Genomic DNA, 20,292 nt, shown 5'->3' with positions numbered 1-20,292 from the left:
TGCTGAAGTCTTACACTGGGTCTCAGGGTGCAGGGACAGTGCCAGTGCCTAGGGAGCAGGGTGTGGTGTGTGTGTGGGTGTTACACAACCCACAGAATCTGACTAAGTTTGCAATGAATCCTTGCTCTGGTTCTTGAGCCCTAATCCTGGCAACGCCTCCAGCACAGGAGCATTGATGGAAATCAAGCCAACCAGCCCCTTGAGCACCAGGTCAACCTTTTGCAAGCTGCTTGCCCAGGTCAAGTCAGTGCCGTTGTTTTTTCCGCAGAGCTGGGACTAACAGGTAGCTGGTATGTGCTCAAACCACTCGATGCTGCCGCCTTGTCCCTGCAGCTGCACCAGGCATGAGTCTGAGCACCCGGCCCAGCTTGTAGCACTAGAGAAGCATTACAGAGATGCAGGGCCCAGGAGGCTGGTTCCTGTGGGGAAGAGGAGTGGCCGTTTAGGCTGCCTCTGCTTCTCTCCGCGTTCATTTGAAATCTCTGCATCTCGAACTCTCTGCCCCTCAGACAGCCTAACAGCTCAGAAAAGCTCCCAACTCCATTTCTAACATTACTGAGCTGAACGTGGTGTGATTCACCTCCCAATGGAGAGGTATGACATGCCAATGCTGACTGAAAAGCTGGCATTCTGCAACCTCTGATTAAGTTCACAAGCCTATGCTGTCTCTCTCTCTATATATATTATTTAGTTAGTCCACAAAAATGCATATCTACCTACCTGCTGATGGACTTCGGACTAATACAACAACCTGCCTCCCCCATCCTACAGCTTATCATCATCACAAAGCTTCCTTCTTGCTGCTATGCCTGACTTGACAGATGCAGAGCCAAAGGGCAGCCTCTGGGTGCTGGACACCTTTTAGGATCAACAGTAGGGCTCAGCCCTTGTTATCAAAATGGTGGCTGTGTAATGGGGTGGTCTATAGGGGCTTGACCAGAACAGGAAACACGCTTGTGGAAGTGAGCAAAAGGAGGCCGCAACTATCTCTGTGAAAGCACCGCCGCTGCTAGAGATCCTGGCTTGGGGGAGCTCAGCCCCTTCTCTGCTCTAGACACTTCTATACAAGTACCTGTGCAAGGGTCTGCTCTTTTACGTGGTATACTTGTTCTTAGGAAAGCGAGGAGAAAGGGAATAAATGTTTGCAAATTTCCCAGAATCCCAATTCAAATGTTCCCGCAGTTATTGAGGGAAGAAATGGGACTTAAAAAAAAAGGCTTTGTTTAAAATCCATAGTATGCCTGCTGTGCACACACCCTCCGGATGACCAAATAAATGATGCATTGGACCTGCAGCCAGCCCGGAGACAGGCTTTCATCCCATTGCACAGGAGCGCTGGGATTTGCTGGGCAAGGCAATCGTTCACCTTCCAGCTGCTAGCAGCGCTGTTTTCTGCCTGCCATAACAAAAAGAAATCTTCCCCCTTTGAATATTCCTGCCTGAAATCCTGAAACCGCGGGTTTCAGGTGTGCACCCTGAAACTACCTAACTACTCAGCTACTTAACCCGAACAAAACATAGCTTCGAGACTGGTGGGGCTGAGCAAAGAGAGGGAGAGGGATTTAAAAAGCACCAGCCTTTTATGTCACCTGGACAGAAACAGTGACGCCTGATGCAGAAATTAAAACGAAGCAGCTTCTGTACATCCGGAAGCACTGAGACCGTGCTGAACTGAATTAATTCACAGGTTGATCACAAATTTTGTAAGGTTTCTCCCCAGTGTGTTGGCTAAGAGACCTAACCACAGCTCCTATCTGTGCTGGCAGCATTGGAGCCGAGCTGGTTTATTGAGCAGGTCCTGATCTAACACGGCAGATGAAGCATCCCCATCTCATCACACCGAGTACCACAAAGCCTGTCAATCAGGAGTCAGACGATGGTTCAACTCAAAATAGCTCTTGCTATCCTCATCACACATCTCATAACCGCCTGTGACATCCAGCATCTTCCTACCCAGGATCTCACACAAAGATTTCATTCCAGGAAGCAGCAAAAAAAGGGTGATTGCATTTATCTGGATCATGCGCACAGAGCTGCCTCCGGCCACAGCTCAGACAGCAAACCAATTTGTACCCATATTTTGAGAAGCCCAATAGGGTGTTATGGGGAAGGAGGAAATCCTGAATTGAACCTGAATGCCTGGGCATGCAGGTCTCTTGATCCCTGTCATATTCAGTCTTTACTTGGAATTGGATATACAGGCAACTGAATTTAGTGGAAAAAAAATCCTGTGTCTGGTGAGTTTGAGCCCTTACACATACTTCAGAAGTTTGAAAAGTCCTAAAAAAAATCTATTAACCCACCTCTGGTCCATTGGTAGCTTCACTTCTATCATTGTGTATGCAATCAGGAATGCTGGAGAGCAAATATACTATGAATTATTTTAAATGGGATTCTCAGAGAAGCGCTCATGTTCGGCCCCAGCCTTTCCACCAGAGTCAGCAGGACTTTTCAACTGACTTCATATGAACAGCATCGGGCTGGTGCTAGGTGCTTTTGCAAATCCCACTCGCCCTGTACAATTTCTCCCTTATGGAGGCCCGACGATGGTCCTGAGTAACAAGCTGCACATCAAGGTGTGGCTGGGGCGTACTCAAAGGCGCTCAGGGGAGTAAACCTTTCAAAACAGTTCCTAGAGGAGCCTGTCCTCAGATCTACTCAAAATATCAAAGCTCAGCAGGCAAATAAAATGCCTTCCCATCTCCTCTGGTCTCTCTAGCCTTCACCAGAACAGTCACATAAAATCCACCAGTGAAAAATTTGGGGGCTGGATATCCAAAGTATGGGGGAAACAGCGAGGTGAAACCCACCCTATTCATCCCAGGGCCAGGATGCTGAGCTACCATCCAGCTCATCTGCTGTTACACTGGTTTATGAGGACTCCTGCCCAGCTGGCGAGAGCCCCAAGTGGCCACGTGTCACCCCCATCCACCAGGCATGAATGTCACTGCGCACATCTCCAAGATATTGCACGGGGGTGCGAGAAGAAAGGATGCTCATCCTGAAGAGCCTGGACTTTGAAGGCTGCTTCAGTGAAGCAAATGATGCAGCACTGAAGTTGCCATCGAGATGATGAGATTACTCAGCCAAGCAGCCTGTCTCACAGGCTGATTTCAAAATAGAAAAGCAGCATGTGGCTCATTAAGTTAAAGAAAGTGGCCCTGGCTGACTCCTGCTTGTGGACGCAGTGGTTGAAGTGGGATGCTGGAAGGAGGGAGCTCAATGAAGAGGAGCAGGTGGAGCTCGCAAGCAGGACTGGGAAGGGTGACTCAAGTGTGGTGTGCAATGAGTGTGCATGGTGAGGATGGGGATTTGGAGGGAATCACCCAAGAGTAACATGTGCTGGCCGGCCGGCTGACCCTGAGTCAACCCCCGCTCAGGCTGTTCTAAATCAACCTTTGCTTTGGGTCCCAAACCCCCAAGAAGGCAACTAGAGGCCTATCGCAGACAAAAACCGAAGGTTTCGGCGCTTTCAGCCTGAACCAGCGAACTGAAGATTTAAGTCCTATATTGGTGGCGCTCATACTTTTGACCCCTTGGGCTGCATGAATGGTGCAGGGCTGGTCCACAAGCTGGATTTGGCCCTGTGCACCAGGATCGGGCCCCAGTGCCCTGCCCCATCTCCGCCCAGCTGGGCAGGGACGGTGTGGGGCCCTGGGCCTGATCCCGGCATGTGGGGGCCAGGATCAGGCCCCGCGCTGCCTTGTGCATCCAGTCTACCACATGCACAACCACGGCGCACCTTACAGGACTTTCTGCAGGGGAGCCTCATAGGCCGGATGACATGGGTCTGGGGCTCAGGTCTGGTTCCTGGGGTTAAGCACCCTTGTCCTAGAGGCTTCTTCCACCCTTGCTGTCCTCGGTTGTAGGCATGAACTCAGCTGTTTTTCCTTATGAATCACCTTTCTACACTTGAGGAGGATCAAAAATGCTGTTTAAAGTTCATTTCTAATCCAGGGAAACAAGAAACAACAGGCAAGGAAGAAAGAAAGAGGCCTTTGTAGAGTGCTGCGCCTGGCAAACTCTCGTGCAAATGATGGGGTTACAGATTCTGAACGTAACCCTCCTGCATTTGCATAGTAGAGGACTACCGAGTCAGAAGCATTTCCTACTATGATGTAAGCTTTGGCTCCACCTGAAAGGCAAGTGCTCCTGATCTACTTGTTTTAGGTACAGCCTCAGGGGGTCAGATCTCCGGTGCGTTGCACAGTGCTCGGATACGCTTTGAAGTTTAGTGTCCTTTGCTTAGAAGCCCGTAGTGTTGTAGGGCAGCACAGGAGTAGCCTTTAATTGTAACCGCTGAGAGCGTCAACAACAAGAACTGCACATCCACAATAATTTCATCCACGTGGGTTGCTCCTTTCAGACACGCTCCTCATCAATAAAAGATCACGTGGCCGCTAATGGGAGACAGTGGAAGCTAGTGGAGAGCAAGGCGATGCTCTTTCTACCACAAGAAAAATGGAGATGGCTGCAGGATATTTTAAGTCCTGGAGTGAATGACTCTGGTAGTGGGACCTCAGAAATGGTCCAGACAGGGCACGAGGCAAGGGAAAAAGAATAGGTGATTCTGTGTTTCTTTCTCTGCATTTCGGATGTGCAACACGCACGCATTTTTGCTATGCCACGAAAGCAAAATCCACTGCGCTTCACATTATAACTCAGTCTCTAAATGTCTATATTTGGGACCAGATTGTAAAGCAGAGCTCCTTGCATGGAACTGCTCCAGTTTCCTGGCGCCGCAACCTTATCTCAGGTGGCGACAGCGCAGGGCCTAACAAAAGCCTCACTGACAGGTACCACTGGACAATATGTTCATTTTCATGCAATGCAAGTGCTTGGATTTATCCTAGGCAGACAAGGTTCTTTGGGTGAATCTGATATCTTTTATTAGACCAGCTTAAATAGTTGGAAAAAAAAATTCTTGGCAAGCGTTTGGGTTTAAAAACCTTTTGCCAGGCTGAGGAAGCTACCTATTCTAGGCCTGTGCACTTCGGCTGCATGAGCCTGCTAGACTTTCACAGCCATTGGTACCACGCGGCCTCTTAGATGAATTGCACAGTGCACTTATCAAGTCATTTTGGAGCGTGGTGCTATAGCCCCCCAAGCTGAGCATTTGTTGCTTCTCATATTCTAGCCGTGTTGGCAAATTTGATCACGGCTGAATTGACTCTAAACCCTCAAGAAAAACTCATGAACAGTTTTCAGTTCCAATGCAGCAACCCAAACGGGCCCACAAGGAAGGCTCTGCTTGGAAGCTGCGACATGCCGACATCCTGTAAGATTTCTGGACTGAGCTGGCATTGCCCATATGGCTAAATAGGCCCTATGGATCATGCAGAACAGCTGTCGGCTGCTTGGTCATCCACACACAGAGCCAGAAGCCACTGCACAGGGCTGCCTAACAGACTCCTTTGCCAGGCACTTTTCATGAGTACCTTGAAGGAAAATGAAGGCTCCCGGGTCCATGCTGCATCGTCATAAACCAGAAAGCCAACATTGGTGCCTTGCCACTGGTGACCTGGCTCCTCAAACATGCAGCGGCTTTTTGTTCAAACACTCAGCCATCCCCCTGGCAGCTTCCTGGTGTCCTTAGCTGCACCGTGGTAGCTGGAGCTGCTCTTTATGTCTCACTGGCACTGGGTTTTACGGCTCTGGCTCGCACATGGAAAACTAGACTGAGAGACCCTAAGTTTCCGCACCTTTAAAAGAAAATGCATTAAGGTGCAAATTGACCCTGGCCAGTTGCTCAGAAGCCTCTGGGCTCTTCTTTGCAAGTCTTTTGCCACATATCATGACCTAGCTGTCATTAATCCTTCCTGCACTGCTTTCCCCATCAACAGTGTGGCCATACACATTTCGTACCTAAACCAATGTCCTGTATTTGGTCTTTTCTGTGTTAGGCTCGTGCTCTTTGGAGCAGTGACCGTGCCTCGTGCTGGCTTGGGAAAGCACTAGGCAGTGCCGTGCACATAAAACATAGCAAAGATTCATTGCTGGGCTCAATGATATGTTAGCCTACAGTCGGACAGAAGGACTGGGCATCATGTAACTTAGGGTTTGCATCCTGGGAGGACCCCTGAAGGCCAGTCTTAGATTCATAAAACTAAGGTCTCATCAGCTGTTTTGAGCCAACGGGGGGGAAGAGGCTCCCGGGTTGCTTCCAAAGAACATGAGTCTTTCCTCATTACTCACGCTTTCCCACTTGCCAGACTTTGACTCTCTTCCTCTTGCTGAGTAGTGTCTTCCCCTCAGCACTGTCTCATTGCAGCGCTTGGGACTATTCCTGGAACAAAGGGCTACCCGATGCGAGTAACGCGGACTGACTCCACCCCTGGGGGATTCCTATTCCCTTGTAAGTACTTTCAACCAGGGATATGATCCCACTGTTTTCTGCCACCCTCCGATTCAGATAGGCAGCTATTTTGCGAGGGGTGGGCTTGCACGTGCAGGCATCCTCTACTGAACTGGGAAATAGTTACGCCTCTTCTCTGGGCTGGGAAGAAAACCCTAACCAATAAAGACTGCCTTGTGGGGGGGTGGGGATGCAAGGTGGGGAGAGGGGGTGAATGGGCTCCTATAGACATGTGGGGAGCCTGCTCCGACACACTGGAAATCCACTTGATTAATCGAGCCGGCTGGAGCACAGAAATTGCCGCGCTCCGGCAGCCTTCCACATGCATCTGCATCTCCGTACGTCCCTGCACTGAAAAAGGGGTGGCGGGGCACTTTGAAATAAAACATGTTCGATGAGCTTTGGTTCAAAGCACACCACTGCTATTTTTCCAGCATGGGGATGCTGATACACGAGATGAATGGGCACTTATAATTAGCAAGGCTCACTAATTAAAGCACCATGTCTTGGAGCACACATAAAAATGCCCATTGTGTCCATCATTAGACTCTGTAAAGGTTAAGCTGAGGGTGTGACTCAGGGATGAGCCGGGACATCATGGGAAGCTTTTTGTGGGATGAAGCCACTCCCTTCTGAACCTCATCCCAAAAAGACAGGCGAGGACAAACTTCTCTCCCTTCTCATAGCTCAGGATGGTAAATACATAAAGGGTCCTTTAGTTGGTCAATAATGGACAGCACATCCATCATGGTGTATCCGGCTGAGAATCTGCAAGGAGACCAAGGGAATTAGGTGCTCAGAAAACTCCACAGGACAGGACTGGGATCGCATGACTGCCCGAGCAAGAAGGGACCAATGTCCTTCTTTGCCTGGCTGCCTTAATAAAAAGAAGACAATGGGACAATAATTGCCTCTCAGGAGGAAAGCAGCTCAAGCAACTAGAGAGCAAGAGTGTGGCTGCTTCTTGTTTGGGTTTGCTTCTATCCTGGGTATGAGGGTTGCTGTCTCCAGCTCTAAGGATAGGGGGGAAATGACTCTATCATAGCTAGAAAATCTTCTGTTGCTAAGTTTATGCTCCGACACAGACCGTCTCTACAGCTGCACAGTATTTACTTGCCAGACAAAAAAATGTGTCCCTCCTGCCTGCCCTTAGGTGCCTCTAAAAGCCAGAAGAAAGAAAGAGGCCAAGAACAAAGAGGCCAAGAACAAAGTGACACTTGAGGCTCTTCATCTGGTTAGCTGGAATCGCCAAACCTCAGCAGATTAAACGAACTCATAGAGCAATCTTGTATTTGAAAAGAGCTCCGGAGAAAATGCCATCACCTCTGCAAGTCTGAGAAATGAAGTGAAAATGCTGGAGAGAGAAAGGAGAGGACTTGAAGGATCTGGCAACAGGGGGATCTACTGGATTATAAATCTTTATTAAAAAGCTTCTTGATGTTCTTTAATTCCACATTACCATTTTCAACAGTCCCACTGAAATTTCTGAGCCTATTTCCAGAGTACGGGGCTACTCTGGTGGGTAAGTGTGCCAGACTTGGACCATAAGCCAGTAGGCATGCTTATTAAGTAGGTACAGTTGATCATTTTTATTCTTCTTCTAATAGCGCTTAGTCGTGGTGCACTGTCCAAATTTGGCACTGGCCACACCGAACAAAATGATAAAACATATGTAAAGGGTCCTTCAGTTGGTCAATAATGGACAATACATATCCATCATGGTGTATCCGGCTGAGTATTTTCAAGGAGACCAAGGGATTTAGGTGCTCAGAAAACTCCACAGAATTCCAATAGGACATAAGCACCTAACTCCCTAAACTGCTTTTGAAAAAGCCAGATTGGTTTTGTTTCATGTGCTTCTTCCTCCTTTTGTATTATCAGTTTATTTAAAGTAAATTCAGGGCCTGTTCCCTACAGATGCATCAGGTCTGAGAAGTGTGTTCAGATCCCTCCATTCCCAGTGACTTCAGCTCCCTCAAAAGCAGCTCAGCAGGCCTGTGTGTCTGTCCAGGACTGCCCTCACCTGGCCTGTTGAACTTTCAGTTGTCACAGAGGGTTTCCAGCACATCCTCTTTCTGCATTTAATGACTAAGGCCGTGTGTAGACGAAACGAGAGGCGTGTGTGCACGGTGCTCTAAAGCGGGCTAACTGCTTTTGCACCACTTTAATGGTGTCATCGTTTGCACGCCTTGGCAGCATATTACACATTAATTCCAGCCGCTGTAGGAAATTTGGCGGTGTAATGCGCCTTAAATGACTTGGGGCGCAGCAAGCTAAAACTCCTTTGAACTAAAACTCTACAGCCGCGGAGCGAAGGACCGGGCTCCATGCAGGAAGCCCTGCAGGCAGCCTGGCAGCAGCCCGGGAAGGCAGGCTCTGCCCAAGAAAAGTGGTGAGCCTGATCTTTCCCCCCGCCCCTGGAGCCTGCCTGCCTGCCTGCCAGAGTTGCGTAGAGGCTTGGTGCTTTCCACCGTGGCTGCGGTACCTCCTGGGACTGCCCATGCCAGGTGCCTGCGGGCGGGTGCCACCTTGGAGGGGCCACTGCTGTGCGGAGGGACGCACCAGCCCCACCCCGCAGCCCAGGGACTGCTCTGCCCATGGGCAGCTCGCCCTCCCTCCCCTCCCTGCTGGGGAGGCAGGTAAGTCAGCGGGGTGTGCGCGCGACACGGGGGTTTAATCAGCCCTAAATTGAAGCAGTGTTTTTTAAAGCCCACCGCTTCAATTTGGGGCCCCCGTTTCGTCTACACACGCCCTAGCTGCCCACCTACCCTGGCTGTGCAAAGATGACTCCTCAGGTCCGTTTGATGCAGATTAGTGGCTTGAGACAGCAGGTGACAAACACCCTGCTGCAATTTCCCACTCCAGAGGACAGGGATCCCATTTCCTGAAGCAGCGTCAGTGGAGATATCACACAAATTGTGCATCTAAGTATTTAGGATTGTAGAAGTCATATCCACAGTGGTAAAGGCTGCTTCTGAGACAATGACTCTGGAAGGCACATCCGGAGAGGCAACACACTGGGCTTAGAGGAGATGCCTGCACAAAATAACGCACATTTTCTCTCCCAGAGGGAACTCCTCCACGCCAGTGCTGCCATGTCAGCAGCACATGGCTCTTGACTTGATAACCGTGGTTGAGAGTGGTCAAAGAGAAGGAACATTTCTCTATTGTGAGAAGAGGAAGGTTTGCTCCTCATGGCATTGTGGACACCCAGAATGGGTTTGTCTGAAGAGCAGGCCATATCACCTCTATTCAAACAATTCTTACTGAGGATGACTACATCCAAGTCATGCATTTCCCCAGAGGAATCAGGGAAAGCATGACTTGAGCTCAATAGCAAGACAAAGTCCAAGAGGCCTACTCATGGAAGACCAAAGCCAAGCCAAGCCATGGCAAATGTGTTGCATATTAGAAATGCCACTGCTGTACGGAGGTTTTGTGGAACTGTGGTATAAGTTTGGTCATAAGGAAGCTAAGAACTAACAATGCGATTCTTCAGTCATCCTAGGGATAAAAGTAGATTGACCTGGACAGGCCAAAGTGCATAGGTGCCTCAGTGACCCACGGTAGGTCTAAATAAGATGCGGGGCTGCCGGGTTTGCTGACTGGTCTCCAAGACTTCCCACTGACACCCGTTATTGCTGCAAAATAAGTTCAGCTCAGGGTTCAGCTGGTGGTTTGCTGGTACCAAATTCTCCTGGGTTCCTCACTCTCTGGCCACGTAGGGACCATGACTCTCGAGAGGCTGCCTCTGACTAACACAGAGGCAACCAGCCTTTGGTTTAGGGAACACAGCCATTACGTAAGGCCGCTGACAGTGATTGTTACTGGAAATACAGAGGCAGAGTGAACCGGGAAGGATCTAAGCAAGCTCCTTCCATGCAAAATGCTGCTCCATCGCTCTGGGCCCTTCTGAATCAGGAAGATCAGCAGTTTCAAGCAACCTCCTTTGATCAAAAGGGTGCAGGGAACACAATGCAGAAACTTTCCTCTTGTGAATCATGCTTTGGCCCCAGTGACATTCCAGACATTTTGTGGCTTAAATGGAACAGGCCCTGGAACCTCTGAAGCATGACTCCTTCCCGAAGTGCCACGGCTTACAGCGAGTTTCCTTTAGCCCAAATTACTTGGACTAAACCCAGCAGTGCAGAATAGCACTGCTTTTCCAGAAGGAGAAAGGGGAAGGGAAATACTCCAAATGGCTCACGCCCTAGACAAATATATCTGTGTTGCAGGTCACTAATCCCTTTGGACCAAAAGGTGTTCTCAAATAAGTTTCCTTGGTTCGTTTCCCTTTATTTAGGGAGCAACTGTTACTATTTTTCATGAGATGGTAACGTGCCAATTGCCAGCCAACCTGCCACTGGTGGATTAGCTGTAATTGAACAGTCATCATCACATGAAAATTAACTCTGCAATTCAAGGTGAGAGGTGGGTTGATGCTGCACTGTGCCCTGGCTAGAGGAGAAGGAAGCAGATAGGAGTGGGGATATTACTTTGCATAGTTCAGGAAAAAGAAAGGCAGAATAGCTAGGCCAGATTGCAGGAAGTTAGCTGTTGTTGGCTGCCATGACTCATTCATTTCTCATCTACTGCCTTTCATCTCCAGTTCCCCTTGGTTTGCAGTGGAGAAACAATATGGAACTTGCTTTCTTTTTCAGACATGTTTCATAGTTTCATAGTTTCTAGGGTCGGAAGGGACCTGGGCAGATCATCTAGTCCGACCCCCTGCCATGGCAGGAAAGAGTACTGGGGGTCAAACGACCCCAGCAAGATGGTCATCTAACGATTGGAAAAGCCAAAACCACACTCTTTAGCCTGCACTGTCCCAAGTAGCATAAGATAGTGAGCCCTAACTCTCTTGCAGCAAACAGCCCTATCCTGTGCCCAGCAGAAAGGGTTAGCACAAATGCTCCTATTGCACATGCCTCTGGTGCAAAGACACAGTGACTGCAAGAAGGCGGGGTGTTCAGAGAACTTCGCACTTGGACCTTGCCCAGTGGGTAGGGTGATCAACTCCTTCTGGATTACTGCCAGCTCCTTGCTTGTTCTAAATGATAACAGGGTGGAGGAAGATAATCAGGGAGTTATGATGAGGTCTCAGGCTTATCACCCCTATGACAGGACTGGACCACAGGGGCGGCTGTGACGCCCCTGGATGGCTGTGTGGCTCCTGCCCAGCTCAGGATCTAATGTAACCTTCCCTTGATTGCTTGCCTATCACACCTTGTTTTTATTGCAGATTGTGTAAGGGAGGCTGCCTGGGCTTTAGAGTGAGCCTGAATCCGTGCAAATCACCACCGGGCCCCTCCTGAACCCCTCTAGTCTCACTTCAGCCTTCAAGCTTAATAGGTCCTTTTGGCCTGTCTGTGCCTCTGCAGGGCACCTGCACCCTTAAGAGTTCATTGCGTGGCTCCATCCTTCCCTAAACCACTCCCTGTGCCTCACAGGTGTTACTGCTCACTGATGTCAGCTGATGTTCATTGCACTCAGCCCCTCTCCCTGGGCTGCTGGATCCCATAGTCACCTGCACAGCCTCCTCTCTGAGCTCTCAGACCCCCTGGTCCCACACACAGCCCCTCTCCGGGCCTGTGGACCCTCTGGTCTGACACTTGGCCACTCTGCCTCCTGGACCTCCTTGGTCCTGCACTCTCCAGGCTCCTGCACTCCCTGCTGGGTCCCACTTTCAGTTCCTCCTCGGCTACTGGCTCTCTAAGTGGGCCTTGAGCCTGTCCTCAGCAGGGCTCAAAGCTAAACACTGGTACAACTTAATAAAAAGCACCTACATCCTCTGGCAGGCACCCAAACCTTCTCTGGGTTTAACATGAAATCAAGGTCACCTACCTATATAAACGAGCCCCTCTCTGCTCCAGGTACTTTTCCCTTGTCCCCCGGCCTGCAGAGATATTTATTCAGTCCCACTGTTGATTCAAAAGCCCTACTTCTCTGTTGCCAGGAGCTCTTCACTTCATGGCCCTCAGGGCTAGACTGCCTGACCGGGTCAGGCCCAGGGCTTACATGGCTCCAGCCGGGCCCCCTTCCAGTAGGTGAGTCTAATCAGCCCCCTGTGCCATCTGCAAGCGGGCTCTCAGGCAGCTTGCCCTCTTAAATGGAGTGGTGCACCCCAAGGCCGTCACAACCCCCAGCTGTTTTTATTCAGAAGCTGCATGCAAAAAATCTGGCTTTAATACTGCATGTTAGACTCCAGTGCCTTGATTCCTGGAATGCAAGGACAAGCCAAAGGCCACCATATCCACAGGTGATGTGAGAAACACTGCAGTGACCCAGACTGTAATAAGGATGAGCACACAGTAAATCATGCCGGTGATGCTGAAAGGCAAGCCGCAGTAGTAGTAGGCTAAAGCAAATTGCTGCGCTAGCATTTAAACGCTAAACTGTGGACAAGGAAACTCAAGGGGTGTGCACTTACTTATCTCAGTGCATTCAGAAATGTGAACCACACCAAATTCAACCTTGAGTGGCCCTGAAGTCAGGAGTCATGCGATGCACCTCAGGTATGTTTTCACATCTCTTAAGGGATCCAGATGGCTTTATAAGAGAAAAAAAACCCTACAAGCTACGTGCCATATACCAGCTCAGCCTCTGCCTCCAACGTGCCAGAACCTGTGTTCAGGAGAGGCTGGTTCCTGAGGAACCTTGCAGCCTCTGCTGAGCGCACACATAGGCCTCTTCTCAGGGAGAGGTGGAGTTCGAATCGGCGTTTTCTCGTGTCAGAATTCCTCCCCGCCGTACAAGCGTCATGTGATGACTTTCCCTGGGCTCGCATTTCCCAAGCCAACCTCGCCCGTTTCTTTGGCTCCATGCTAAACAGAGAAGTCGTGACCACCGCAGCAAGGCAGGACAACTACGCAGCCTCCCATGAGATGGCAAGTATCTGGTTGAGTCTGGACACCTCGCAACGCTACAGGTTCTCCCATCGGTTTAGCAGTGAATATGCAAACAGTCACATCCTTATTGGACGAGCTCCGTGATGGCAGGGTGCCTGGATCGGAGATTTACTTGCAAAATACCCCTTCCTAGGTGGCAGGCATTTTTTGGAGTGGTTCTCTGCAATTCCTGAGTTGCTAAGAGAGATTTGTGAACACCTGCAGGTGGTTGCAATGAGAGCCTTTGACCTGGATATAATAACTGACTCAACAGAAGCCAGATCCAAATGCGAACGATCTATGTGGCTTTGGGAGAGATGATACCCAGAAGGGATTTCAAGTCTCTAAGGCCTGCTCAGCTCGCATTGTAGTCAGCTGGATCTCTGCCATATGCTCCAGTGAGCTAAGGACCAGGTAACGAGCTTATAAAGGAGGCTGTGCTTTTGGACACAGCCCTGGGAAGGGGTGGTGCCCAACCCCGGCTGCCCCTGCAGCAGCTCCAACCGAGCTTGCGACAACAAGACAGTCCCATGACACATGCTTCCTTATTGTTCGGTTGGTGCTGGACTGGGTGTGCTCCTTCTGCCCTATGTTAGCAGCAAACTGGGATGTTCCCTGTGCCAGTGCAGCTGCACTGGCTGGGTCACTCCAGGGTGGAGCGGAGGCACTGCCTCGTCCCCCCTCGCCTGCCCTGGCAGCAGGACTTATTCCTAAGCATCAGCAGTCCTATAGCAGGATTACTAGAGGCCAATGTCAACTAGAAGTAATTAATAAAGTGCTTATCAAAACAGACCATGCCGCAGCTTAGGGAGCTAGGTGCCTATGTCCTACTGGGGGTCTGTGGAGTTTTCTGAGCACCTAATTCCCTTGGTCTCCTTGACAATTCTCAGCTGGATACACCACGATGGATGTACTGTCCATTACTGACCAACTGAAGGACCCTTTATATATGTAATGTCATTTTGTTCAGTTTGGCCAGTGCCAAATTGTGCTGGTGGCTGCACAAAGGAAAGGATGGCTCCTGCTAACCCTCAAAACTGGTCCAAACTTGGAATGTATGGGCCAGGATTTTCACTAGTTTTGTTTCAATCTGGAACAAAACCAAATCATTTAAAAAAAATCCTGGAAAATAATCATTCTTCTTTTAAAAAAAAGAAGATTTTGGAATGTTTCTGTTTTTAATTTAATTTATGGGCTTTACCATTATTTAACATTTCATAGACATTTCTACACTTATTTCATGGCAGGTCTTTAGCAGCAGCACATGCTCCGCACTGCTACCACTGACGTGTCAGAACATGACAATATAATAGCTGGACATCTCCATGATTTTTTATTGAACTTGTACAATAGTAAAGCAAACTGATATAGCAGGAGAATCTTTGATCTAAAACAGATTAGCTGTTCAGGCAGCACTGAGTACAAATGGATGTGCTATTTCTACTGGCCTAGCATGAAATAATGTAAATGTAATTGAAATAAAACTATAACAAATTCTAAATTTAATTCTGGCATTTCCAGAACGAAACAAAAAAAGTCCAAACTAAAAAGTAATTTTGTTTAAAATTTCTTCTATGGGATTTCAAAATAAAAGGGCACTTCTCATTAAACCAAAAAATTAAAGAAAACTTCTGTTCAACTCTACTTACAATCAAAGTAAATAATACATCCTAATTGTGATACTGTGAATACAATGAGAATTAAACCAGAGGAAAACCACATTGGCTGCAAAGAATCAAAGAACATCTATTTTTGTGACTTATTCTAAGCAGCGTTTTTTTCCTGATTTGGCTTCAAATGTAACTTTAAAATGACTGAATAGGCATAAAGGTAAAAATCCCATACTATGAAGATGAGTCAAATACCAGAAGGAACAGCACTGAGCCAAAGGGAGAACAGCAAAGCCAATATGCCAGATTTCATTTGAAATGAAGAGAAAAATCAACAACAGATGAATCTCCTTTTTATAGACAAGACACAGTGAAACTAAGTGGAAGAACAAATATGAACTTGAAATTGGGATTATGGATGAGGAAATGTCAGTAGGTGTACCTTACTACTGTACCAAATTTCCCTGTATACCTTTGCCAGTTGCTTCAGGCTAATTATGTCAACACCACTGGTTTTATTGTTGCCATTATTATACATGCTGCACAATACTATCATATTGTAAAAATGTATTTCAGCAAAGCTGGAAGGAGCAGATGCAATACAATTTTGTTGACACCACTTTTTAAAAACAAAGTGATACACAGCATTTATTATAATTAATGCTGATTGAGACCTTTTCCTGAGCTAAAAACAACCTTCAGAATGAAACCTTATGGGTTATATCCCCCAGTGTATATGTGTTAAATTGCCTTGATTATCTGAAATGATTCAATATCTCTGATTAACTTCAGGGCCAGAAACAGACATTATACTTTTACTGGTAAAAGTGATTAGGGATCAGTCTAAACCTGTAACAGAACAGACGTTTGGTGCACACAGGGCACGTCTACATGTGCAATTAATGTGCGCAAATAAAGCTCCGGAGTTTTTTGCTCCCGGCTGCACTGTTTGAACGTGTGCTCAGGAGCAAATGACTCTGGGGTATATTGCTCTGGAGTCTCTTCAGGCGCAGCACACTGAGCCTGGTCGGAGCAGCCCCAGCTGGCAGCAGCCCAGGGCTGCTCTGACTGGGCTGCAGAGGGGCTGGCTGGGGCATGAGGGTGCTTCCCTGCAAGGCTAGCCAGCACGCAGCCTCTACGCAGAAGCATGCTCGTGCCCCAGCCAGCCAGGCAGAGTCTACACATGGGCTGCTGTGCACAAAAAAACACCAGAGCAGGCTAGTGCTTGTATTTACAAGTACTAGCCTGCTCTGGAGTTTATTAGTTTTGTGCACCCTAATAGGAGTGCGTGTGTAGATGTGGAGACGTTTACTGCAGAGCTAATTAGGCAGCTCTGCAATATACGTTTCATGTAGATGCACCCAAAGACTAGTTTAAAAATGGTGGAAACTGTCTGAGATAGCCTCCCCATCCCCACACCAAAGGGCAAATGTGTCTTCTGTTCACTACCCATCTAAACGACACCGCTTACTGAAAACCCTGTAACTTAGACTGATTCCACCTTGGGCTTTTTGAGTGTCTGTACCTGGCCCAGTTGACAGGCAGGTACTGGCCTGACAAAACAATCACGCTATTAACACTGGGCAACTGTAGATGTCTGGCATCCAAAAATCTTGAAAGTGGGGTATTTCATATGAGGCTTTTAAATCTGTAAGTAGACAACTGGATGCTCATCGAGAATCAGACCACTTATTCAGAAGCCTCTGTCTAAAAGCTGGTTGGAAAAAAATGACAATATTCTGTGTGTGTGTAATTTGGTAAAAAATAAAATTATCCAGTAAAATGTTTTGTTTTGTTTCAGTTTCCAACTTTACTCCTTTTTCTCCCCATTTTTCCTTATGCCACAGTTTTCCTAGAAGCAAACTAGAAGACAAATAATACCTAATTCCAAATATTTTGACCAAAAAATTCCTACGCACTCACACTGAGTATGGATTTAAATGCTTATATGCTATTGCTGCTGCACCCAAATTCTCCCCACACTGGGCTGGGCAATGTACACACACAGTGTATCATATTTCCTCAAATGCAAGATAAGGTTTTCCTCATGGCAGTCATCATGGGGAAAAAAAAAGTCCTCATCTTAAATTTGCATACAAGAAAACCTCATTAAATACATGGTCTATCATTAAAGTACTGTCAAAAACAGCATGTGCTCAGTAATGGAAGGCAGCTACAAAGCTGATTAAATATAGCCAGCACTGAGCATGACTATAAAACACATGGCCCAGAGAGGACAAACACACTGAAGGGAACTTGATTTATTTATTGTGTGGCTCTTAAAAAGCCAGGTGGGTGTCCCCTCCGCAGGGAACTGGCACCGGGCCTGGAAGTACTGCAGTACCAGGCTGGCACTGGGAGGGCTAGAGCCAGCCCTGACACCCTCCCCTTGGTGCCAAAAATGCTACATTTGATCTTAGCCAAAAAAGTTGAGATGCTGATTTTTTTTTCAATTTTGCGTCTCCGGCCAAATTAGCCAAATCGGTTTTTAATTCTATTGACTGAGCAGAGCTCAATTGCTCAAGTCTGTGGGGCGCTACCACTGGCAAGTATCCTCCCTCCCAGACTCGTCAGCCTGCAGGTCCAGCTACTCCCAGATCCGTGGTAGGCATCCTACATGCAAGCCCAAAGCCTGGAGGCCTTGGAGTTCAGATGACCCCTAGTCTCACTTCCCTCTAGCCGAAAGGCCATATTAGCAAGCTAGAGGAAAAGCCTGAGAGCAATCCCCCATCCCCATAAACTGAGTAGCTGAGATCCTTCCATTGGGAGGCTATAGTAGACTCTCCTTAGGAGGCCTGCCTGCAGTGCAAGGACAGGTCTCCCCACTTAACTACACATAGTCATTCAAAGGGCAGGAAGAAGGGGGGTCTTCCTTTCCAGTTACAGAAGAAAAAAACCACCTGGCCCAATACCGTGTTATGGTAAGTATGGGAAACTACCACAAAAATAAGTTAATGTAGCCCATCTGAATAAGATCTGTGGTAGTGCCATTGCACTCAGTCCCCCTCAGAGCCTAGTCTTTTCCAGGTCATTGTGAGCCACTACACTGAATACATTTCAACTTCCTCTTCACCCCCACAGCTGAGCTTCACCTTTCTTTCCCATTTCCAGTGGTTCCCGTTTCTTCACCAGCCTTCCATGTCTGGCAAACTTCACCAAATGAGGCCCCAAATCCCCTAGTGGCCCCCTCTTTTAGCCTGTTGCATATGATGAGTGTGGCCCTGCTCTCCAGGAAGTGGAGCTGGACCAGGTTGGTTTGCACCTCAACCGCATGCACATTTTTGATGGATGCCAGGACTCATGACAAGAATACCTGCTTCCAGGCATGAGTGGGGCGTTAATTAGCACATGGATTCTTTGCCGGGGCTTTCTGGAGGACATGCACATACTGAGCAGTGCTAAGCTGTAAGGTCACGATGGCTTGAAACATTGCTGACTCGGCTGAGGCCCAGCCCATTGAACTGTATGAAAAACCATGAGCCTTTTGGGTTTGGTTTAATATCATGCATAGTTTGTATTATATATAAGTAAATGCAAAAAGTGTTGCTTGAAAGTGCGTCTGTGGAGCACCTACACTAAACTTGCAGCAGTTTCCAAAAAAAAAAAAATTAAAATGCATCAATTCTGGATGAACTAAATCTATGGGTACCCACAGTAATTTGCCTATATGCATATTTATTTCAAAGTCAGTGTTTCTGCCCTGTAGTTCCATGTGCTCAGGAAGAGTGAAGTCTGACAGTAAGGGTGGAGGGGGAGGGAAAGGGGCTTCAGGGGGAAGAAGTTGGCAGGGCAGAGAGCAAGGGGGCTACCTGAATCCCCCAGATTTATTTTCCTTGCTGTAGTGGGGAGGACGTGCTATAGCAGTGGGGAGGTAACAATTTCAAGGTAAACCTCCAATAATTAGATTCCATACCTGGAAAATTTTAGCAAATGTATAAAATTTCCATATATGGAACCTAATTATTGTTATATTCAGGGTTGTCTTATATTTGAGTAAATATGGTAATTAACCTTGTACATCAGTAGTTCTCATCCTTTTTTTAGACTCAAGGTCCCTGTAATTAGATTCAAACCACTCATTAGACTCAGCCTCCTTTCAGAAAATGTCAGCTCTTAGTTTTCACTTATTTTTTTGGACTATAGAAAAATAAGAGAGCAATTCTTCTGTTGCAATGAAAAAGACCAAAACAGGTCAGAATGTTTTTGACACCATGGATTCCTATTTGAAATCTCCAGATTTGTCTTTACTGTGTTGGCACACCTAACAGTGCTAATGGCACCTTGGTTGAGAATCACTGATCTAAATAAGTTAGATGCGCGGGACAGGTGTAGCAGCCAAAGAAAAGGGGAAGGAGTGTAACAGCAGCAGGGAGTTGTATTTACACAGACTAGTTGTGTGTGTTCAGTTTACGTGCTTGCGGTTAGTTTATTTTAATAATATGGTGGAACAATCGGCGTTAGCAACATCTGTAATTCCCCTTGATCACTGTTTAGCTGGCACCCGCTGGCAGTTCAGGAGCCCTCACTCAGTGTCAGATTAATAAAGTTAGTGGAACTGTGTTCAATGGAGTCAGCGAGATGAGTTGGTCCATGGCACAGAGATCTGAAATGTGGATCTGAAGGCAGGATTTTCCAGTAAGAGCATACCTGACAATCAGGACTGAAATACACTGCAGAATAAAATATTTATTCTACATTTATGCTAGTATATTTTATCTAATACAATCATTTAATCTGATGACTAAATAAGACACATGGCTGACAGGCTGTTCTCTCTGCCTTAACAGTTTGTTGAAGTGCAGAGTATCAGCACCTCGCACAATACAGACCCTGGAGGTGACTGTAAACTAATCCAGAACACAAACAGGAAGGGAAAAGTCAGAATAAGGCCAAAACCAAAAGTGAGTGGAATCACAATAGACAAGCTATTGACTATACGGTAATGTGCCCATGGACATAACTAGATGACCTGCTCCTTGATACACTCTCGTGCCTGAATGCCCTATATTTAGCTAAAGCAACAGGAAGAGGATTTAGCTCTGCTGTGTTAAGCTCTAGCTCAAGGGGCCACATATGCTGCTGTGTTTTATGTCATTTTACTGCTTTTAGCTGCTTTGCTCCCAATAAAATCAGCTTATGTCCTGTTCATTTTACTGCCATTGTAACACAGTAGATTTGGTCCCTCCTCTACTCTGCCATGCATGTGTCAGCCTACTCTAAACACCCATGGCTAAATGCTTTCCTTAAGTTGGTCTAATAAAAGATATCAGATTCACCCAAAGAACCTTGTCTTCCTAAACAGAGACACTTTCCAGAATCAGAGCCTCTAAAGATTACAGCTATAATGAACATATGAATTAGTGTCTCAGGAAGCACAGAGCTACAAAGCTCACAAAGTGTTTCAGCACTGGGCTAACTGCTCCGATCCATGCTGACTGGT

The 20,292-nt window shown here is 47.4% G+C and overlaps 1 protein-coding gene across 1 annotated transcript in view; it reads right to left on the bottom strand.

Annotated features, from left to right (window-relative positions):
* The window catches only part of PRKCH (protein kinase C eta), a 174,036-nt gene that overhangs the window by 33,923 nt on the left and 119,821 nt on the right, over positions 1-20,292 (bottom strand).

This window comes from Alligator sinensis, unplaced genomic scaffold (genome assembly GCF_000455745.1).
Source record: "Alligator sinensis unplaced genomic scaffold, ASM45574v1 scaffold50_1, whole genome shotgun sequence".
Taxonomy (NCBI): Eukaryota; Metazoa; Chordata; order Crocodylia; family Alligatoridae; genus Alligator; species Alligator sinensis.
This window is presented reverse-complemented; position numbering and strand designations above follow the sequence as displayed.